We start from the raw sequence: 22,133 nt of genomic DNA, 5'->3' as shown, positions 1-22,133 counted from the left end.
GAGGGCACCCTGGCACTAGCCAAGGTGCCCCCACATTGTTCAGAGCCAATTCCCTGAACTTTGTGAGTGCGGGGACACCATTACACGCGTGCACTACATATAGGTCACTACCTATATGTAGCTTCACCATGGTAACTCCGAATATGGCCATGTAACATGTCTATGATCATGGAATTGCCCCCTCTATGCCATCCTGGCATGGTTGGCACAATCCCATGATCCCAGTGGTCTGTAGCACAGACCCTGGTACTGCCAAACTGCCCTTCCTGGGGTTTCACTGCAGCTGCTGCTGCTGCCAACCCCTCAGACAGGCAGCTGCCCTCCTGGGGTCCAGCCAGGCCTGGCCCAGGATGGCAGAACAAAGAACTTCCTCTGAGAGAGGGTGTGACACCCTCTCCCTTTGGAAAATGGTGTGAAGGCAGGGGAGGAGTAGCCTCCCCCAGCCTCTGGAAATGCTTTGTTGGGCACAGATGTGCCCAATTCTGCATAAGCCAGTCTACACCGGTTCAGGGGACCCCTTAGCCCTGCTCTGGCGCGAAACTGGACAAAGGAAAGGGGAGTGACCACTCCCCTGACCTGCACCTCCCCTGGGAGGTGTCCAGAGCTCCTCCAGTGTGCTCCAGACCTCTGCCATCTTGGAAACAGAGGTGCTGCTGGCACACTGGACTGCTCTGAGTGGCCAGTGCCACCAGGTGACGTCAGAGACTCCTTGTGATAGGCTCCTTCAGGTGTTGCTAGCCTATCCTCTCTCCTAGGTAGCCAAACCCTCTTTTCTGGCTATTTAGGGTCTCTGTCTCTGGGGAAACTTCAGATAACGAATGCAAGAGCTCATCCGAGTTCCTCTGCATCTCTCTCTTCACCTTCTGATAAGGAATCGACTGCTGACCGCGCTGGAAGCCTGCAAACCTACAACATAGTAGCAAAGACGACTACTGCAACTCTGTAACGCTGATCCTGCCGCCTTCTCGACTGTTTTCCTGCTTGTGCATGCTGTGGGGGTAGTCTGCCTCCTCTCTGCACCAGAAGCTCCGAAGAAATCTCCCGTGGGTCGACGGAATCTTCCCCCTGCAACCGCAGGCACCAAAAAGCTGCATTACCGGTCCCTTGGGTCTCCTCTCAGCACGACGAGCGAGGTCCCTCGAATCCAGCGACTCTGTCCAAGTGACCCCCACAGTCCAGTGACTCTTCAGTCCAAGTTTGGTGGAGGTAAGTCCTTGCCTCACCTCGCTGGGCTGCATTGCTGGGAACCGCGACTTTGCAGCTACTCCGGCCCCTGTGCACTTCCGGCGGAAATCCTTTGTGCACAGCCAAGCCTGGGTCCACGGCACTCTAACCTGCATTGCACGACTTTCTAAGTTGGTCTCCGGCGACGTGGGACTCCTTTGTGCAACTTCGGTGAACACCGTTTCACGCATCCTCGTAGTGCCTGTTTCTGGCACTGCTACCTGCTTCAGTGAGGGCTCTTTGTCTTGCTCGACGTCCCCTCTCTCTTCAGGTCCAATTTGCGACCTCCTGGTCCCTCCTGGGCTCCGGCAGCGTCCAAAAATGCCAAACGCACGATTTGCGACTAGCAAGGCTTGTTGGCGTCCTTTCGGCGGGAAAACACTTCTGCACGACTCTCCAAGGCGAGAGGGATTCGTCCACCAAAGGGAAAGTCTCTAGCCCTTTTCGTTCCTGCAGAAACCTCAGCTTCTTCTGTCCAAAAGAAGCTTCTTTGCACCCGCAGCTGGCATTTCCTGGGCATCTGCCCATCTCCGACTTGCTTGTGACTTTTGGACTTGGTCCCCTTGTTCCACAGGTACCCTAGATTGGAAATCCACAGTTGTTGCATTGCTGGTTTGTGTCTTTCCTGCATTATTCCTCTAACACGACTTCTTTGTCCTTAGGGGAACTTTAGTGCACTTTGCACTCACTTTTCAGGGTCTTGGGGAGGGTTGTTTTTCTAACTCTCACTATTTTCTAATAGTCCCAGCGACCCTCTACAAGGTCACCTAGGTTTGGGGTCCATTCGTGGTTCGCATTCCACTTTTGGAGTATATGGTTTGTGTTGCCCCTATCCCTATGTTTCCCCATTGCATCCTATTGTAACTATACATTGTTTGCACTGTTTTCTAAGACTATACTGCATATTTTTGCTATTGTGTATATATATCTTGTGTATATTTCCTATCCTCTCACTGAGGGTACACTCTAAGATACTTTGGCATATTGTCATAAAAATAAAGTACCTTTATTTTCAGTATAACTGTGTATTGTGTTTTCTTATGATATTGTGCATATGACACCAAGTGGTACTGTAGTAGCTTCACACGTCTCCTAGTTCAGCCTAAGCTGCTCTGCTAAGCTACCATTATCTATCAGCCTAAGCTGCTAGACACCCTATACACTAATAAGGGATAACTGGGCCTGGTGCAAGGTGCAAGTACCCCTTGGTACTCACTACAAGCCAGTCTAGCCTCCTACACTGAGGGAAAACGATGTAGCTCCGCATGTGTTTCAGCAGGGCAGACAACACTCTGGACAACACGTTGGAAAACATAGGCTGGGACATCCCTGATGCTCTGGCCACTGTTGTTTGAAATGACTACTTGCAAGGAAATGGAGTACTGACAGCACCTGCACTAGAGGGGGGATTCCTGTGGGATGGCAGATAGCTGACATCAGGTCTGGCTCCAACTGGGCACACAGTTCCAGGATTGTGGCACGATCAATTCAACCAATTGGGTGTTCAATAAGGGAAAACAATGGCGCTCTGGATACACATCAGCCAAAATTCATTAAACTAAGAGGCAGCCTCACAAGGGAAAACACCCATCCCTCAAGGGTTTACAAATAAACTCAATCAAATATGTAGAATTTTGAAATTTTGAGGTTCTAAATTTGGGGTCTTTTTTGCACAACACTCAAATTTGATGTTTGAGCATTTTGGTTTTTAACTCTAATAATTCTCTTACAAATTGTAGCCCTGAAGAAGTCGTTTGGGATGAGAGAATTTCCCATGACGAAACACGTGTTGGCTTGAACTGTTCTTTCCATGGATGAAGTACTAAAAAATTGGATGATCAGATTGAATAAATCATTTGATTGGACCGGATATTAAGGAACTGTGCTTTATTGCCAGTGGACTGTTTCTTTAGAATATTACTCATTTGAGTCAGTACTCATTTTGATTTGTGTAACTATTACTACTTGTGGCACGATCAAGCCTGTAGGCGATGATCACATGTCTTTCCTCCATTGTCGACAGGTCCACCAGCGGTCTGTACACTGGAGGATGCCGCCATCTCCTCACATGTCCCAGCGGACGGTGCCTATGAAGGACAACAGTGAGCACAGAGTCAACCAACTCAGAGGTACGTACACACAGCTTACACAGAACACGATTCATAATTCAAAATTTGCATGTATGAGTGTTTAGGCAAGGCCTAGGTATGTGTGACGCAGTTAAAAATTAAGCCATGTGGGCCCCTGAAATGGCGGCTGCCTGACCTGTAAAGTGGGACAATGGGATGTGAGGTAACTGCGCTGGCATTGTACACCGTCGCGGTAGGCGGTCGAAGACCACGGTGCAATTCTGCATTGGTTCACATTGGACCCTATGGGTCCCAGGATCCAATGACGATATACGCCGGAGGTGACGTACGCACCGCCGCGGACGTGACCGCCATTTTATATCTGTTCAATCACTCGATACCTCATCTTCGACAGAAGAGGACCCTACACTGCAAGTGCTGCTGTGACCTCAGTCTGGAAGAGACAATGGCTCATGCGTCTGGGGAAAGGGCCACTGCCTTCACCACGGAGGAGTTGGAGAAACTCGTGGATGGGGTGCTCCCCCAGTACACGCTACTCTACGTTCCTCCAGACAAACAGGTAAGTACACTGGGAGCATGCTGTATGGGCTATGCCTGTGTGGAGTGGGGTGGATGAAAGATGGGGGGGAGAATGAGGCGTGCATGAAACGACGGTGAGTGCATGTGCCACATGGCAAGGGTAGGGATGGGGGCCAATGACTGTGACGGTGCAGTTGGTAATAACTTCTCTTTTTCCCCTGTACAATTCATGTAGGTCAGCGCCCACCAGAAGAAGGACATCTGGCGTGCCATCGCAAAGGACGTCCGGACCCTGGGGGTCTATCACAGACGGAGCACCCACTGCCGTAAGAGATGGGAGGACTTTCGCCGCTGGAGCAAGAAGACGGCAGAGGCCCAGCTGGGGATGGCCTCCCAACGTGGGAGGGGTGCCCGTCGCACCATGACTCCCCTGATGCTCAGGATCCTGGCGGTGGCGTACCCAGAGTTGGATGGGCGCTTGAGGGCATCACAGCAGCCACAAGGGGGTGAGTACACTCTCATTCAGCTGATTCAGCGTGCAGTGGAGGTATCTGGGTGGGGAAGGTGGGCTGTGGGTTTCCCAAGGCCAGGACGAGTGTGCTAGTTAGGTCACCTTCTTCTGGCAGACCCTGTGGCACCCCACCCCACCTGTGTACAGTGCCAACTACACCTAGTCAGGCTCCTGTGACATCCATGTGTGCAGATGTCGGCCATAGCCTTGTAAGCCATGTCCCAGGGATTGAATAGTGGACCCCAAGTGCGCAGCGTAGTGCAGGGGGCTTCTGTGTCAGTCGTGTCCGCCAACGGTAGCGGTAATGCATGCACTCAACATGTCTTTCTTCTGTCTCCCCCCCCTTTTTGTGATCTCCCTGTTCTTGTGTGCATTAGCATCATCAGGCGGAGTAGCAGTGGCACCGGAGCAGGAGGGAGCTACATCCCACATGGCCCTGGAGGGCGACACTACGGAGTCTGAATTCACCAGTGGGACGGAAGGCGAGGGGAGCTCCACGGCGGGGACAGGAGCTGACACCAGTGATACGGACTCGTCCTCTGATGGGCGCTCCCTTGTGATGGCAGCCACATCAGTGCCCCCTGCATCTACAGGGACAGCCGCCATCCCCCCTACCAGCACCGCCCTCCCAGCAGAACCTCAGCCTTTGCCCCTTGCCCAATCACCCAGGATGGTGGGCATCACCTTCGCCCCAGGCACTTCAGGCCCTCCCCCAGTCAACCCTGCTGCCCTCAGTGAGGAGGCCATTGACCTCCTCAGGTCCCTCACTGTTGGGCAGTCTACCATTTTGAATGCCATCCAGGGTGTAGAGAGGCAGTTGCAACAAACCAATGCATTCCTGGAGGGCATTCATTCTGGTCAGGCAGCGAGCATTTCAGACTCTGGCCTCAGCACTGATGGCAGCCATTGTCCCTGTCTCTAGCCTCCCCCCTCCAACTTCCTCCACCCAGACCCAACCCCCTGTACCTCAGCCTATCGCAAGCACACTATCAGACCAGCATGCACACACCTCAACACACAAAGGAAGCTCAGGCAAACATAAGCACCACACATCCCACAGGCACTCACACAAGCATCACACACATGCAGACACACCAACATCCACTGCCTCCACTGTGTCCCCCTCCTCCTCGTCTCCCCCCTCCCAGTTTCGTCTCCACTCACACCTGCATGCACTACATCTACAGCCACTACTTCCATCACCAGCACACCCACCACAACACCCCGCTCACGTGCAGTCACCAACCCCACTACCATTCACATGTCCCGTGTCCTCTCCCAGTGTGTCTGTGACGCCACCTCCCAAGGTACACAAACGCAGAGACACACCCACCCAACAGCCATCCACTTTACGACAGCACGGAGAGTCCCCCACCTGTCAAGCATCAAAAGTTGGCCAGTGCCCGGCGGGAGAGGGGGAAGATTCCAGCCACCAAAGCCGCTCCGAGGGGTACAGTTGGGAGTGTGGAGTCAGCTGCGACACCTTCCAAGGTGGGGAAGGGGCACAAGAAACTCAGCAAGTCTGGGAAGAGCAGCACAGTGGAGAAGACCGCCATCAGCCCCGCTGCCCAGGAGGCCCCCGCCATCAGCCCGCTGCCCAGGAGGCCACCGCCATCAGCCCCGCTGCCCAGGAGGCCACCGCTATCATCCCCGCTGCTCAGGAGGCCACCGCCATCAGCACCGCTGCCCAGGAGGCCACCGCCATCAGCCCCGCTGCCCAGGAGGCCCGCCAGCACCAGCCCCGCTGGGCCAGACAGGACCACCAGCACCAGCCCCGCTGGGGCCAGACAGGACCGCCAGCAGCTGAGTCGCTGCCAAGGATCCCGCCGCAACAAGCACCGCTGAACAGGACACCGCCGCCACAAGCACCACTGAACAGGACACCTCCGCCACGGTCGTGATTCAATTTTTTTTCCCATCGGCCTGTTGGCGGTCTTACCGCCGCTTTAACACTGACCGCCAGGGTTGTAATGACCACCAATATGCCACAAGTATCTCAGTGAGTACCCTCAGTAAGAAGGTAAGTAATATACACAAGTTATATGTCCACAAACTCAAAACAGGTAAGTAAGGGTAAGAAAAGTAATGCAAACAGTGCAGAATTACAATAGGTTGCAATAGGCAAACATAGGTCTAGGGGCAACACAAACCATATACTCCAAAAGTGGATTGCGAATCATGAATGGACCCCAGACCTATGCTAGCTTGTAGAGAATCGCTGGGACTGTAAGAAAACAGTCAGGGTGTCCAAGATACCCTACCACACGGGTTAGCACAGAACCCAGATATTGCCAAACTGCCTTTCTGGGGTCTCCATTGCTGCTGCTGCCAACCCCTCAGACAGGATTCTGCCCCCCTAGGGCCTGGGCAGCTTGATCCCAGGAAGGCAGAACAAAGGATTTCCTCTGAAAGAGGGTGTTACACCCTCTCCCTTTGGAAATAGGTGTGAAGGGCTGGGGAGGAGTAGCCTCCCCCAGCCTCTGGAAATGCTTTGATGGGCACAGATGGTGCCCATCTCTGCATAAGCCAGTCTACACCGGTTCAGGGATCCCCCAGCCCTGCTCTGGTGCGAAACTGAACAAAGGAAAGGGGAGTGACCAATCCCCTGACCTGCACCTCCCAGGGGAGATGCCCAGAGCTCCTCCAGTGTGTCCAATACATCTGCCATCTTGGATTCAGAGGTGTTGGGGCACAATGGACAGCTCTGAGTGGCCAGTGCCAGCAGGTGACGTCAGAGAACCCTCCTGATAGGTGCTTACCTCTTTCAGTAGCCAAGCCTCCTTTCTTAGTAGCCAAACCTCCTTTTTTTGGCTATTTAGGGTCTCTCCTCTGGGCTATTCCTCAGATAACGAATGCAAGAGCTCACCAGAGTTCCTCTGTACTTCCCTCTTCGACTTCTGCCAAGGATCAACCGCTGACTGCTCCGGGACACCTGCCAAACCGCAACAAAGTAGCAAGAAGACTACCAGCAACATCGTAGCACCTCATCCTGCCAGCTTTCTCGACTGTTTCCTGGTGGTGCATGCTCTGAGGGCTGTCTGCCTTCACCCTGCACTGGAAGCCAAGAAGAAATCTCCTGTAGGTCAACAGAATCTTCCCCCTGCCAACGCAGGCACCAAACTTCTGCATCACCGGTCCTCTGGGTCCCCCTCATCCTGACAAAGCGTGGTCCCTGGAACACAGGAGCTGGGTCCAAGTGTCTCCCACAGTCCAGTGGCCCTTCTGTCCAAACTTGGTGGAGGTAAGTCCTTGCCTCCCCACGCCAGACAACAAAACTGTTGACTGCGTGATTTGCAGCTGCTCTGGCTTCTGTGCACTTTTCCAAGGATTCCTTTGTGCACAGCCTAGCCTGGGTCTCCAGCACTCCGTCCTGCATTGCCCAACTCGCTGAGTTGAAATCCGACGTCGTGGGACCCTCCTTTGTGACTCTGTGTTGACCGCTGTCTTCAGATCTTCTAAGTGCCTGTTCTAGTACTTCTGCAGGTGCTGCCTGCTTTTGCGGGGGCTCTCTGAGTTGCTGAGCGCCTCCTCTGTCTCCTCCTCCATGGGGAGACATCCTGGTCCTTCCTGGTCCCCAGCAGTACCCAAAATCCTCAACCGCGACTCTTGCAGCTAGCAAGGTTTGTTTGTGGTATTTCTGCATGGAAACACTTCAGAAACCTCCAGCACGCCGTTGGACATCTTCCATCCAAAGGAGAAGTTCCATGCCCTTTTTGTTGTTGCAGAATCTTCAGCTTCTTCCACCCAGAGGCAGCCCTTTTGCAACTTCATCCGGGGTTTAGTGGGCTCCTGCCCCCCCGGACACTTTCGTGACTCTTGGACTTGGTCCCCTTCCTTTACAGGTCCTCAGGTCCAGGAATCCATCTTCAGTGTTTTGCTGGTGCTTGTGGTTCTTGCAGAATCCCCTATCACGACTATTCTGTCTTTCTGGGGTAGTAGGGTAACTGTAATCCTACTTTTCAGGGTCTTGGGGTGGGGTATTTTGGACACCCTTACTGTTTTCTTACAGTCTCAGCCACCCTCTACAACTTCCCATAGGCATGGGGTCCATTCATGATTCGCATTCCACTTTTGGAGTATATGGTTTGTGTTGCCCCTGGGCTTATGTCTACCTGTTGCATCTTATTGTGATTCTACATTGTTTGTACTACTTTTCTTACTGTTACTTACCTGTTTTGGGTTTGTGTACATATAATTTGTGTATATTACTTACCTCCTAAGTGAGGGTATCCTCTTCGATACTTTTGGCATATTGTCACTAAAATAAAGTACATTTATTTTTAGTAACTCTGAGTATTGTGTTTTCTTATGATATTGTGTTATATGATATAAGTGGTATAGTAGGAGCTTTGCATGCCTCCTAGTTCAGCAGAAGCTACCTCTAACAGCCTAAGCTGCCAGAAACACTCCAATTCTACTAATAAGAAATAACTGGACCTGGCACAAGGTGTAAGTACCACAAGGTACCCACTATAAGCCAGGCCAGCCTCCTACAACAGGACATCTCATCTCCTTCTGAGTTTTTCAAGGAGTCCCATCATCATACCTTTGAGAGATTTATTAAACCTCTCAACCAGACCATTTATTTGTGGATGGTAAGGAGTTGTGAACTTGTAAGTTACACCACACTCCTTCCACATTGCTTTGAGGTATGCAGACATGAAGTTACTACCTCTGTCTGACACCACTTCCTTAGGGAAACCCACTCTGGAAAAGATTTCCAGGAGGGCCTTTGCCACTGCAGGAGCTGTAGTGGTCCTTAAGGGGATGGCTTCAGGGTACCTAGTGGCATGGTCCACTAACACCAGAATAAACCTATTGCCTGAAGCTGTTGTAGAGTCAAGGGGGCCAACTATGTCAACCCCTACCGTTCCGAAGGGCACCCCAACCACTGGAAGTGGAACTAAGCGGGCCTTTGGAGTGCCACCAGTCTTGCCACTGGCTTGGCAGGTCACACAAGAGCGACAAAACTCTTTAGTGTTCTCTGACATATGAGGCCAGTGGAACATGGGAACAAGTCTGTCCCAAGTTTTACTTTGGCCCAAATGCCCAGCCAAAGGAATGTCATGTGCCAAGGTAAGAAGAAACTCTCTGTATTGTAGGGGAATGACCAATCTCCTGGTAGCTCCAGGCTTAGGGTCCCTTGAATCAGAATACAAGAGGTTGTCTTCCCAATACACCTTATGGCTATCACTGACATCCCTATTCTGCTGCTTGTCAGCTTGCTGTCTTAGACCATCTAGTGTGGGACAGGTCTGCCCCCCTGCACCCAAAAGTTCAGCAGTGTCTGTTGCCAGCTCATCTGGTGTAGGTTCTACACAGGGAGATGATTCCTCTTCCTCAAAAGGGGAATCTTCTGGAGAGGGAGGGATAGTGGGCAAGGATTTACCCTTTCTATCCCTAGCTTTTGGGAGCACTTGGTCCTTTGTTTCAGGATCCAGGTTTCCCAGTCATTTTTGCTTTTTGGCCTGAGTCCTTGTTAAAGCAAATATATGCCCAGGAATGCCCAGCATTGCTGCATGAGCCTCCAACTCCACTTCAGCCCAAGCTGATGTATCCAAAGCATTGCCTAGTAAGCAATCTACAGGTAATTCAGTGGCTACCACAACTTTCTTTGGACCAGTAAACACCCCTCCCTCCCAGTTGAGATTCACAACAGCCATGGGGTGGCTAAGTGTGTTATTGTGAGCATCAGTCACTTGGTACTGCTGACCAAGTAGGTGTTGATCAGGGTGAACCAGTTTCTCTATAACCAGAGTTACACTGGCTCCTGTGTCCCTGTAGGCCTCAACCTCAACACCGTTGATTATGGGTAGTTGCTTGTACTTACCCATATTAAGGGGACAAGCAACCAAGGTGGCAAAGTCAATGCCACCATCAGAGAGTAAAATAGCCTCTGTGGTCTCCCTAACAAGACCAACCCCAACTACACTGCCAATGGTGAGCCAAGCTAAACCCTTGGATCGGCTATTTGGAGTAGATTTCCCACCACCACTGCTATTACTAGGGGCACTAGAGGTTGCAGTTGGGGTTGTGGTGGTGTGAGGGTTGGTGTTTTTCTTACGACAAGCGGAATCACTTGCCCAATGGCCTTTTACTTTACATAAATAACACCAAGGCTTTTTCTGATTGTTAGAAGAGGATTTGGATCCACCACACCATAGGATTTTTGTGGGCCTGATGAAGACTCAGAATGTTTTTTTATCTTTGTCCCCACCCTTCTCAGAAGACTTACCATCCTTCTTCTTGCCATCCTTGTCACCCCCTGTATGAACTTTTCTGTTCACTCTTGTTCTGACCCATTTGTCTGCCTTCTTTCCCAATTCTTGAAGAGAGGTCAGATCTGAGTCTACCAGGTACTGGTGCAACAAATCAGACATACAATTGTTCAGAATATGCTCTCTCAGGATTAGATTATACAGGCCTTCATAGTCAGTCACCTTACCTCCAAGTAACCAACTCTCCAAGGCCTTCACCGAACAGATTACAAAGTCTGTCCAGTCTTGAAAGGACTCTTTTCTGGTGTCTCTGAACTTAATCCTGTATTGTTCAGTGGTTAAGCCAAATCCATCCAAGAGTGCATCCTTCAAAACTTTGTAGCTATTAGCATCACTTTCTCTGACAGTAAGGAGCCTGTCCCTACCTTTACCAGTGAAAGATAGCCACAAGATAGCAGCCCACTGCCTTTGAGGCACCAACTGTACCATACAGGCCCTCTCAAGTGCAGCAAACCACTTGTTAATGTCATCCCCCTCCTTGTAAGGGGGGACTATCTTATGCAGGTTTCTGGAATCTTGCTCTCTAACAGGATTACTATAAAAAAAAAACTGCTGCTGCCACCATGGGGAACTAATCCCAATCTCTGCCTTCCCTCTCTACATCCAGAGATTCCCTGTCTAAGGCCAGCTGCTGCTGTTTAAGCTGCAGCCTGACCTCTTCCAACCTCAGCTTTCTGAGTTCCCTTTCCATTAAGTTATCCTCAGAGTGGGAGGCTTGGGAATTGTGAGACACAGAGGAAATTTGGGAATTGGCAGAGAGAGACCTGTCCCTAACGAGCTGGACCCTAGTAACCTGGCCTCCAGGAGTGAAAGGTGCCCTACTAATGTGTGACCCCCTCCCACTACCAGTGTCACTAGGTGGCCTGCTAGCTGGCAGGTATTTGGAAGAACCCTCCCCAGTCTCTTCAGGGCACTCTTCTGAGTCTGACTAGGTACCCTCCCCTCCTACCTCGTGTTCCTGGGATGGGCAAGACTCATTCTGGTCACTTTTTAGGAGAAGGCCAAAGAGAAAGTCTTTGGTAGGATTCTTGCCAATGCTTAAACCTCTTTCTATGCAGAGACCCCTCAAACTTTTAAAGTTTAAACTCTCATAGGTTGCCTGAACAACTTTGGGAGTAAGCTCTACTGCAGACATGATAGAAAAGGTTTAGGACAGAGAGAGAAAAACGTTTTTGGAACTTTTGACAGAACAGAGAAACGTGTTTTCAAACTTTTGAAAACGTTTAAAAGTTTTCAGAAACGTTTCAGAAACTTTGTAAAAAGTTTCAGAGAAGGAAATTAAACTGTTTAGTTCAATATGTATATCTTGAAGTATTTGGTATATGTTTTTCTCATGAAAAGCACCAATGGCAAAGTGGTAAAGCAGTTACAAGTGCTTATCTCACCGCTGCACCACCAATGTAAGGGGCTGGCCTGGCTTAAAGTGGGTACCTTCTGGTACTTACACCTTGTGCCAGGCCCAGTTATCGCTTATTAGTAGATTAGAGGTGTTCTAGCAGCTTAGGTTGATAGAAGTAGCTATAGCAGAGCAGCTTAGGCTGAACTAGGAGACATGCAAAGCTACTACTATACCACTTATATCACTCAGCACTATATCATAAGAAAACACAATACTCAGAGTTACTAAAAATAAAGGTACTTTATTTTAGTGACAATATGCCAAAAGTATCCCAGAGGATATACTCCCTTAGGAGGTAAGTAATATACACAAAACATATACACACAAACCAAAATCAGGTAAGTAACAGTTAGAAACGTAGTGCAAACAATGTAGAATCACAATAGAATGCAATAAGGAGAAATAGGCTTAAGGGTAACACAAACCATATACTCCAAAAGTGGAATGCGAACCACGAATGGTCCGCAGGCCTAGTGTAGTGTGTAGAGGGTCGCTGGGAGTGTAAGAAAACACTAAGGGTGTCCAAGATACCCCAACCAAAGACCCTGAAAAGTAGGAGTAAAGTTACCTTACTACCTGTAGGAGGCTGGACTGGCTTGTAGTGAGTACCAAGGGGTACTTGCACCTTGCACCAGGCCCAGTTATCCCTTATTAGTGTATAGGGTGTCTAGCAGCTTAGGCTGATAGATAATGGTAGCTTAGCAGAGCAGCTTAGGCTGAACTAGGAGACGTGTGAAGCTACTACAGTACCACTTAGTGTCATATGCACAATATCATAAGAAAACACAATACACAGTTATACTAAAAATAAAGGTACTTTATTTTTATGACAATATGCCAAAGTATCTTAGAGTGTACCCTCAGTGAGAGGATAGGAAATATACACAAGATATATATACACAATAGCAAAAATATGCAGTATAGTCTTAGAAAACAGTGCAAACAATGTATAGTTACAATAGGATGCAATGGGGAAACATAGGGATAGGGGCAACACAAACCATATACTCCAAAAGTGGAATGCGAACCACGAATGGACCCCAAACCTATGTGACCTTGTAGAGGGTCGCTGGGACTATTAGAAAATAGTGAGAGTTAGCAAAATAACCCTCCCCAAGACCCTGAAAAGTGAGTGCAAAGTGCACTAAAGTTCCCCTAAGGACAAAAGAGTCGTGTTAGAGGAATAATGCAGGAAAGACACAAACCAGCAATGCAACAACTGTGGATTTCCAATCTAGGGTACCTGTGGAACAAGGGGACCAAGTCCAAAAGTCACAAGCAAGTCGGAGATGGGCAGATGCCCAGGAAATGCCAGCTGCGGGTGCAAAGAAGCTTCGACTGGACAGAAGAAGCTGAGGTTTCTGCAGGAACGAAAAGGGCTAGAGACTTCCCTTTTGGTGGACGGATCCCTCTCGCCTTGGAGAGTCGTGCAAAAGTGTTTTCCCGCCGGAAGGATGACAACAAACCTTGCTACACGCAAATCGTGCATTTAGCGTTTTTGGACGCTGCTGGGGTCCAGGAGGGACCAGGAGGTCGCAACTTGGACCGGCAGAGAGAAGGGATGTCGAGCAAGACAAAGAGCCCTCACTGAAGCAGGTAGCACCCGGAGAAGTGCCAGAAACAGGCACTAAAAGGATGCGTGAAACGGTGCTCGCCGAAGTTGCACAAAGGAGTCCCACGTCGCCGGAGACCAACTTAGAAAGTCGTGCAATACAGGTTAGAGTGCCGTGGACCCAGGCTTGGCTGTGCACGAAGGATTTCCGCCGGAAGTGCACAGGGGCCGGAGTAGCTGCAAAGTCGCGGTTCCCAGCAATGCAGCCCAGCGAGGTGAGGCAAGGACTTACCTCCACCAAACTTGGGCTGAAGAGTCACTGGACTGTGGGGGTCACTTGGACAGCATCGCTGGATTCGAGGGACCTCGCTCGTCGTGCTGAGAGGAGACCCAAGGGACTGGTAATGCAGCTTTTTGGTGCCTGCGGTTGCAGGGGGAAGATTCCGTCGACCCACGGGAGATTTCTTCGGAGCTTCTGGTGCAGAGAGGAGGCAGGCTACCCCCACAGCATGCACAAGCAGGAAAACAGTCGAGAAGGCGGCAGGATCAGCGTTACAGAGTTGCAGTAGTCGTCTTTGCTACTATGTTGCAGGTTTGCAGGCTTCCAGCGCAGTCAGCGGTCGATTCCTTATCAGAAGGTGAAGAGAGAGATGCAGAGGAACTCGGCTGAGCTCATGCATTCGTTATCTAAAGTTTCCCCAGAGACAGAGACCCTAAATAGCCAGAAAAGAGGGTTTGGCTACCTAGGAGAGAGGAAAGGCTACTAACACCTGAAGGAGCCTATCAGCAGGAGTCTCTGACGTCACCTGGTGGCACTGGCCACTCAGAGCAGTCCAGTGTGCCAGCAGCACCTCTGTTTCCAAGATGGCAGAGGTCTGGAGCACACTGGAGGAGCTCTGGACACCTCCCAGGGGAGGTGCAGGTCAGGGGAGTGGTCACTCCCCTTTCCTTTGTCCAGTTTCGCGCCAGAGCAGGGGCTAAGGGGTCCCTGAACCGGTGTAGACTGGCTTATGCAGAATTGGGCACATCTGTGCCCAACAAAGCATTTCCAGAGGCTGGGGGAGGCTACTCCTCCCCTGCCTTCACACCATTTTCCAAAGGGAGAGGGTGTCACACCCTCTCTCAGAGGAAGTTCTTTGTTCTGCCATCCTGGGCCAGGCCTGGCTGGACCCCAGGAGGGCAGCTGCCTGTCTGAGGGGTTGGCAGCAGCAGCAGCTGCAGTGAAACCCCAGGAAGGGCAGTCTGGCAGTACCAGGGTCTGTGCTACAGACCACTGGGATCATGGAATTGTACCAACAATGCCAGGATGGCATAGAGGGGGCAATTCCATGATCATAGACATGTTACATGGCCATATTCGGAGTTACCATGGTGAAGCTACATATAGGTAGTGACCTATATGTAGTGCACGCGTGTAATGGTGTCCCCGCACTCACAAAGTTCAGTGAATTGGCTCTGAACAATGTGGGGGCACCTTGGCTAGTGCCAGGGTGCCCACACACTAAGTAACTTTGCACCTAACCTTTACCAGGTAAAGGTTAGACATATAGGTGACTTATAAGTTACTTAAGTGCAGTGTAAAATGGCTGTGAAATAACGTGGACGTTATTTCACTCAGGCTGCTGTGGCAGGCCTGTGTAAGAATTGTCAGAGCTCCCTATGGGTGGCAAAAGAAATGCTGCAGCCCATAGGGATCTCCTGGAACCCCAATACCCTGGGTACCTCAGTACCATATACTAGGGAATTATAAGGGTGTTCCAGTAAGCCAATGTAAATTGGTAAAAATGGTCACTAGCCTGTTAGTGACAATTTGAAAGTAATGAGAGAGCATAACCACTGAGGTTCTGGTTAGCAGAGCCTCAGTGAGACAGTTAGGCACCACACAGGGAACATGTACATGCACACCTATGAGCACTGGGGCCCTGTGTGACAGGGTCCCAGTGACACATACATATAGGCCACAAACCTATGAGCACTGGGGTCCTGACCAGCAGGATCCCAGTGACACATAACAACCATACTGAAAACATAGTGTTTTCACTATGAGCACTGGGGCCTGGCTATCAGGATCCCAGTGAGACAGTGAAAACAGTGACAAACACCCTGACATACACTCACAAACAGGCCAAAAGTGGGGGTAACAAGGCTAGAAAGAGGCTACTTTCTCACACTACCCCAGAAAGACAGTAAAGTCGAGATAGGGGATTCTGCAAGCACAACAACTGACTGCAAAACACTGAAGATGGATTCCTGGACCTGAGGACCTGTAAAGGAAGGGGACCAAGTCCAAGTGTCACGCAAGTGTCCGGGGGAGGCAGGAGCCCACTAAACCCTGGATGAAGGTGCAAAAGGGCTGCCTCTGGGTGGAAGAAGCCAAAGATTCTGAAACAACGAAAGGTGCCAGGAACTTCTCCTTTGGTCAGAAGATGTCCCATGGCGAGTCAAGAGTCACAGTTGAGGATTTTGGGTTCTGCCAGGGCCCAGGAAGGACTAGGAGGTCGCCCCTTGGAGGAGGAGACAGAGGGGGCGCCCAGCAACAGAGAGAGCCCATGCAGAAGCAGGCAGCACCCGCAGAAGAACCTGAACAGGCACTTAGAAGATCTGAGGACAACGGTCAACTCAGAGCCACAAAAGAGGGTTCCACGACGTCGGAGTCCAACTCAGCGAGTTGGGCAAGGCAGGACGGAGTGCTGGGGACCTGGGCTAGGCTGTGCACAAAGGAAGTCTTGCAAAAGTGCACAGACGTCCGAGCAGCTGCTGTTCACGCAGTACACAGGATTACTGTCTGGCGTGGGGAGGCAAGGACTTACCTCCACCAAATTTGGACAGAAGGGCCACTGGACTGTCAAAGGCACTTGGACCCAGCTCCTGTGTTCCAGGGACCACGCTCGTCGGGATGTGGGGGGACCCAGAGGACAGGTGTTGCAGAAGTTTGGTGCCTGTGTTAGCAGGGGGAAGATTCCGATGACCCACGGGAGATTTCTTCTTGGCTTCCAGTGCAGGGTGAAGGCAGACAGCCCTCAGAGCATGCACCACCAGGAAACAGTCGAGAAAGCCAGTAGGATGAGGCACTACAACATTGCTGGTAGTCTTCTTGCTACTTTGTTGCGGTTATGCAGGTGTCCTGGAGCAGTCAGGGGTCGATCCTTGGCAGAAGTCAAAGAGGGAAGTGCAGAGGAACTCTGGTGAGCTCTTGCATTTTTTATCTGGTGAGATACCCACAGTAGAGACCCTAAATAGCCCTCAGAGGAGGATTGGCTACAGAGAAAGGTAAGCACCTATCAAGAGGGGTCTCTGACGTCACCTGCTGGCACTGGCCACTCAGAGCTGTCCATTGTGCCCTCACACTTCTGCATCCAAGATGGCAGAGGTCTGGGACACACTGGAGGAGCTCTGGCAACCTCCCCTGGGAGGTGCTGGACAGGGGAGTGGTCACTCCCCTTTCCTTTGTCCAGTTTCACGGCAGAGCAGGGCTGGGGGGATCCCTGAACCGGTGTATACCGGCTTATGCAAGGAGGGCACCATCTGTGCCCTTCAAAGCATTTCCAGAGGCCAGGAGACGCTACTCCTCCCAGGCCCTTGACACCTATTTCCAAAGGGAGAGGGTGTAACACCCTCTGTCAGAGTAAATCCTTTGTTCTGCCTTCCTGGGACTGGGCTGCCCAGGCCCCAGGGGGGCAGAAACCTGTCTGAGGGGTTGGCAGCAGCGGTAGCTGCTGTGGAGACCCCGGAAAGTTAGTTTGCCAGTACCCAGGCTCTATGCTGGAGACCCGGGGATGCATGGAATTGTCCCCCCAATACCAGAATGGTATTGGGTGACAATTCCATGATCCTAGACATGTTACATGGCCATGTTCGGAGTTACCATTGTGACGCTACTTGTAGGTGTTGACCTATATGTAGTGCACATGTGTAATGGTGTCCCCGTACTCACAAAGTCCGGGGAAATTGCCCTGAACAATGTGGGGGCACTTTGGCTAGTGCCAGGGTGTCCTCACACTAAGTAACTTTGTACCTAACCTTCACTAAGTGAGGGTTAGACATAGAGGTGACTTATAAGTTACTTAAGTGCAGTGTAAAATGGCTGTGAAATAATGTGGACGTTATTTCACTCAGGCTGCAGTGGCAGTCCTGTGTAAGAATTGTCTGAGCTCCCTATGGGTGTCAAAAGAAATGCTGCAGCCCATAGGGATCTCCTGGAACCCCAATTCCCTGGGTACCTAGGTACCATATACTAGGGAATTATAAGAGTGTTCCAGTGTGCCAATCAGAATTGGTAAAGTTAGTCACTAGCCTGCAGTGACAATTTTAAAAGCAGAGAGAGCATAAACACTGAGGTTCTGGTTAGCAGAGCTTCAGTGATACAGTTAGGCACCACACAGGGAACACATACCGGGCATACTTCATGAGCACTGGGGTCCTGGCTAGCAAGATCCCAGTGACACATAGGCAAAAAAGAAACATACATACAGTAAAAATGGGGGTAACATGCCAGGCAAGATGGTACTTTCCTACAATACTGTATTGTGCATAAACTTTCCCCACAAGGAAAGAAATTCATAATTACAAATACATGCAAAATTTAAATTGGCACAGAAAAATACACCCATCATAAGGGGACTTCTGAACGTTACCGGTGCAAATCTACCCACAGGGTATGAACAACAGGATTAAAACATGACCTATTATAATCTAAGATGATTGGGGAGGTTCTTTACAATCTATTTGTTAGCAATCCACATTCAAAAGCTTATTGACTTTAACCTGCCAGACCTACTGCTTTTTGGCAACTAAATAATAATTTTAAAAGATGCAAATACGGTTTAACTTTAATTGGCACCATAATATCCAGTCCAGCTGTGGCATACACTTGATCACGTTATAAATACAATACAGACTATCCTTTTACACATAACAGACATATGCTAACGGGGCAGCAACAACGTATTTAGATGCAGTCATTCAGTCACCCTCCGACCTTCTGCAAAAGTTGTATAGTTTGGAATGCTGTAGAAATGGGGTACCCCAGAGGAGTGATTAAATGTGAAAAACAGAGCCGGCAAATCTAACCATCGCAGACATTTAAGGCGGTCATTCCAACCTTGGCGGTAAAAGGCGCTTACCGCCGTGCAGAAGACCGCCATAACACCGCCGCGGCCGCGGTAAACCGCCACGGTCATTCTGACCCACAACAGGCAAACCGGCAAAATACAGACATCCACAAAAGACCGCCACACCAAAGGCCAGCGAGAAACTGGCGATGACCAAACCTCCACCGTCACGCCAACAGAAATACGCCCATGCCATTACGACCCACGAATCCACGTGGCGGTCTTTCAACCGCGGTATTCCATTGGCGGTACACACCGCCGCGCTCAAAATACACACACACTTACAAAACACAGCCACATTGGACAATTTGAATTACAAACACCTGATACACATACAAACAACACTCCCACACACCCAATACAACATAAAACACACACCCACATCACCTACAAACCCCCACTACTAGAGATTCGTGAACACGCACAGAGAAAATAGATCCGAGCACACAGACGCGCAATTCACTGTCACCCAGCAATATTATCACGCACTTCAAACTACACACCAATACACATCACCACACTTAGCACCACACAATCCACCCCACACATCACCCACACCACCCCATGGCACCGCAAAGACACCCCAGGTTTTCTAACGAAGAACTCAGGGTCATGGTGGAGGAAATTGTACGGGTAGAGCCACAGCTATTCGGGACACAGGTGCAGCACACCACCATTGCCAGGAAGATGGAGCTATGGAGCAGAATAGTGGACAGGGTCAAAGCTGTGGGACAGCACCCAAGAAATGGGACGACATCAGGAAGCGGTGGAACGACCTACGGGATAAGGTGCGTTCCATGGTATCCAGACACAACATCGCGGTGCAGCGGACTGGCGGCGGACCCCCACCGCCTCCCCCAGAATTTACAACATGGGAGGAGCAGGTCTTGGCGATCATGCATCCTGAGGGCCTCGCAGGAGTAGGTGGAGGAATGGACTCTGGTAAGTCAAATCTTAACTACTTCATCCCCCCCACCCCACCAGCATGACAACTCATACCCCCACCCCATCACAGCCAATCCTTGCAAATGTCTCACCATCACAACCCACCCATCCCAACACCAAGCCCTGCATGTGACCACAAAGCATGGACACCCATCACCTAAGCATGCCCACTGCACATAACCACCCACCCCCAAACCACCGTCACAAAAGCCCCCACACAGGAATGCAAGCACAGGGGTACATGGGCACCCACCCATTGCACGCTATGGCACACACAGAAGCAATAACCATACTTTTATACCCCTGCAGGACCCGAACGCCACATCACCGCGCAGGAGGGTCCACAAATGTCCACTCCACCCCCAGAAGAGGCCCACAGTGATGACAGCAGCTCTGTCTCCCTGGATCTAGATGACCAGCCCGGCCCATCGGGGACCTCGGGACAGTCGGTTCCCCTCAGACAGCCACAGGCCACAGCAGACCTTCCCCCCTCTGGGAACACCAGCACAGCACCCACCCAGCGGTCCCATATCTCTGTCCCCAGGACACGTCAATCAGCGGTGTGTCCACCACTACAGGGTACCCAGGTTAACCCACCACCCCAACAACAACAGGGACCTGGGGGCAGTGGTAGTGGGCACACGGTCCAGGGGACAGAGGCCCAGGGAAACAGTGGAACTGGGAGGGCTGCTGTGCGACAGGGGGGGGGACAGGCCCAGGGAACCCCCTCTCCACGAGGCCCTCTCCTCCATCATGGGAGCCTACCACCACTCCCAGGAGACAATGGCCATGGTCCTGGCCAGGTTTCAGGAGATCCAGCTTCTGCAGGAGCAACAGTATATGGGGTTCAGGGAGGAACTAAGAAACATCAGTTCCGCCATGGGCAACATCGTAGTGGCTCTGAATCAGGTAGTCACCACATTGCGGGACACTGTGGCACCACAAAGGTCCCTTGTCACTAGCATGGACCAAGAAATGCCTACCACCTCCGCCGGCGCTAGTGGACAGGAGGCCCCGACACAAGACCAACAGGCCACCAGAACCCCACCCCCTGCAGAAGGAGAACCACCCCGCAAGCGGTCCCTGAGATCCAGGAAGAAGACAGAGTAAGATGCCAAGACCCCCGCCAGCAAAGGATACCTCCCTGATTGTCATCCCACTGTCCCACATTGTCACCCTGTCCACCCTTAAACTGCCCCTGCTCCACTTTCCACAGGCATTTGGACAATGCACCTGTGATACTGATAGTCTGGACTCTGCCATGGACAATCCTCCACCATCACCCCTCACCGATTTGCAACCACCCACCAATTTAGGGCACTCTAATAAACACACTTATTGCACAAAACAATCTGGAGTCTGGCTGTGATTTTATACAAATGTATTAGACATGACCGTGCCAAATTGTATATGTACATTGTGATGACAACATACCACTGTCACACAGCTGTAGTCCATGGAAAACAAAGCAGATGTCACGCAGTGGGGCCCACATCTCTGAAATCGGAAGGGAAAGTCACAACTCAGTTACTATACACAGGGGGAAAAGGTCAGACAGTAGAGAGGTAGTACTCTTTAAGTAAATGTAATATGCCGGTGTCGATCCTTACCTGTGTGTCATTGGAAATACTGCTGTATTACTGTGTTCCTGTTGTCTATGTCGTCCTCTTCGCCTTCCTCCTCTTCACTCTCCACAGGCTTCACAGCTGCTACAACACCACCATCTGGACCATCCTCCTGCAGAAAAGGCACCTGGCGTCGCAAAGCCAGGTTGTGAAGCATACAGCAGGCCACAATGATCTGGCACACCTTCTTTGGTGAGTACATTAGGGATCCACCTGTCATATGGAGGCCCCTAAACCTGGCCTTCAGGAGGCCGAAGGTCCGCTCGATTACCCTCCTAGTACGCCCATGGGCCTCATTGTACTGTTCCTCTGCCCTTGTCCTGGGATTCCTCACTGGGGTCAGTAGCCATGACAGGTTGGGGTAACCAGAGTCACCAATTAGCCACACACAGTGCCTCTGGAGTTGAGCCATCACGTAAGGGATGCTGCTATTCCGCATGATGTACGCGTCATGCACTGACCCAGGGAACTTGGCATTAACATGGGAGATGTACTGGTCAGCCAAACAGACCATCTGGACATTCATGGAATGATAACTCTTCCTGTTCCTGTACACCTGTTCACTCCTGCTGGGGGGTACCAAAGCAACATGTGTCCCATCAATGGCACCAATGATGTTGGGAATATGTCCAAGGGCATAGAAATCACCCTTCACTGTAGCCAAATCCCCCACCCCAGGGAAGACGATGTAACTCCGCATGTGTTTCAGCAGGGCAGACAACACTCTGGACAACACCTTGGAAAACATGGGCTGGGACATCCCTGATGATATGGCCACTGTTGTTTGAAATGACCCACTTGCAAAGAAATGGAGCACTGACAGAACCTGCACTAGAGGGGGGATCCCTGTGGGTTGGCGGATTGGAGACATCAGGTCTG

Source organism: Pleurodeles waltl, chromosome 10 (assembly GCF_031143425.1).
Source record: "Pleurodeles waltl isolate 20211129_DDA chromosome 10, aPleWal1.hap1.20221129, whole genome shotgun sequence".
Lineage (NCBI taxonomy): Eukaryota > Metazoa > Chordata > Amphibia > Caudata > Salamandridae > Pleurodeles > Pleurodeles waltl.
The sequence above is the reverse complement of the archived record's forward strand: the minus strand, read 5'-3'. Positions refer to the sequence as shown.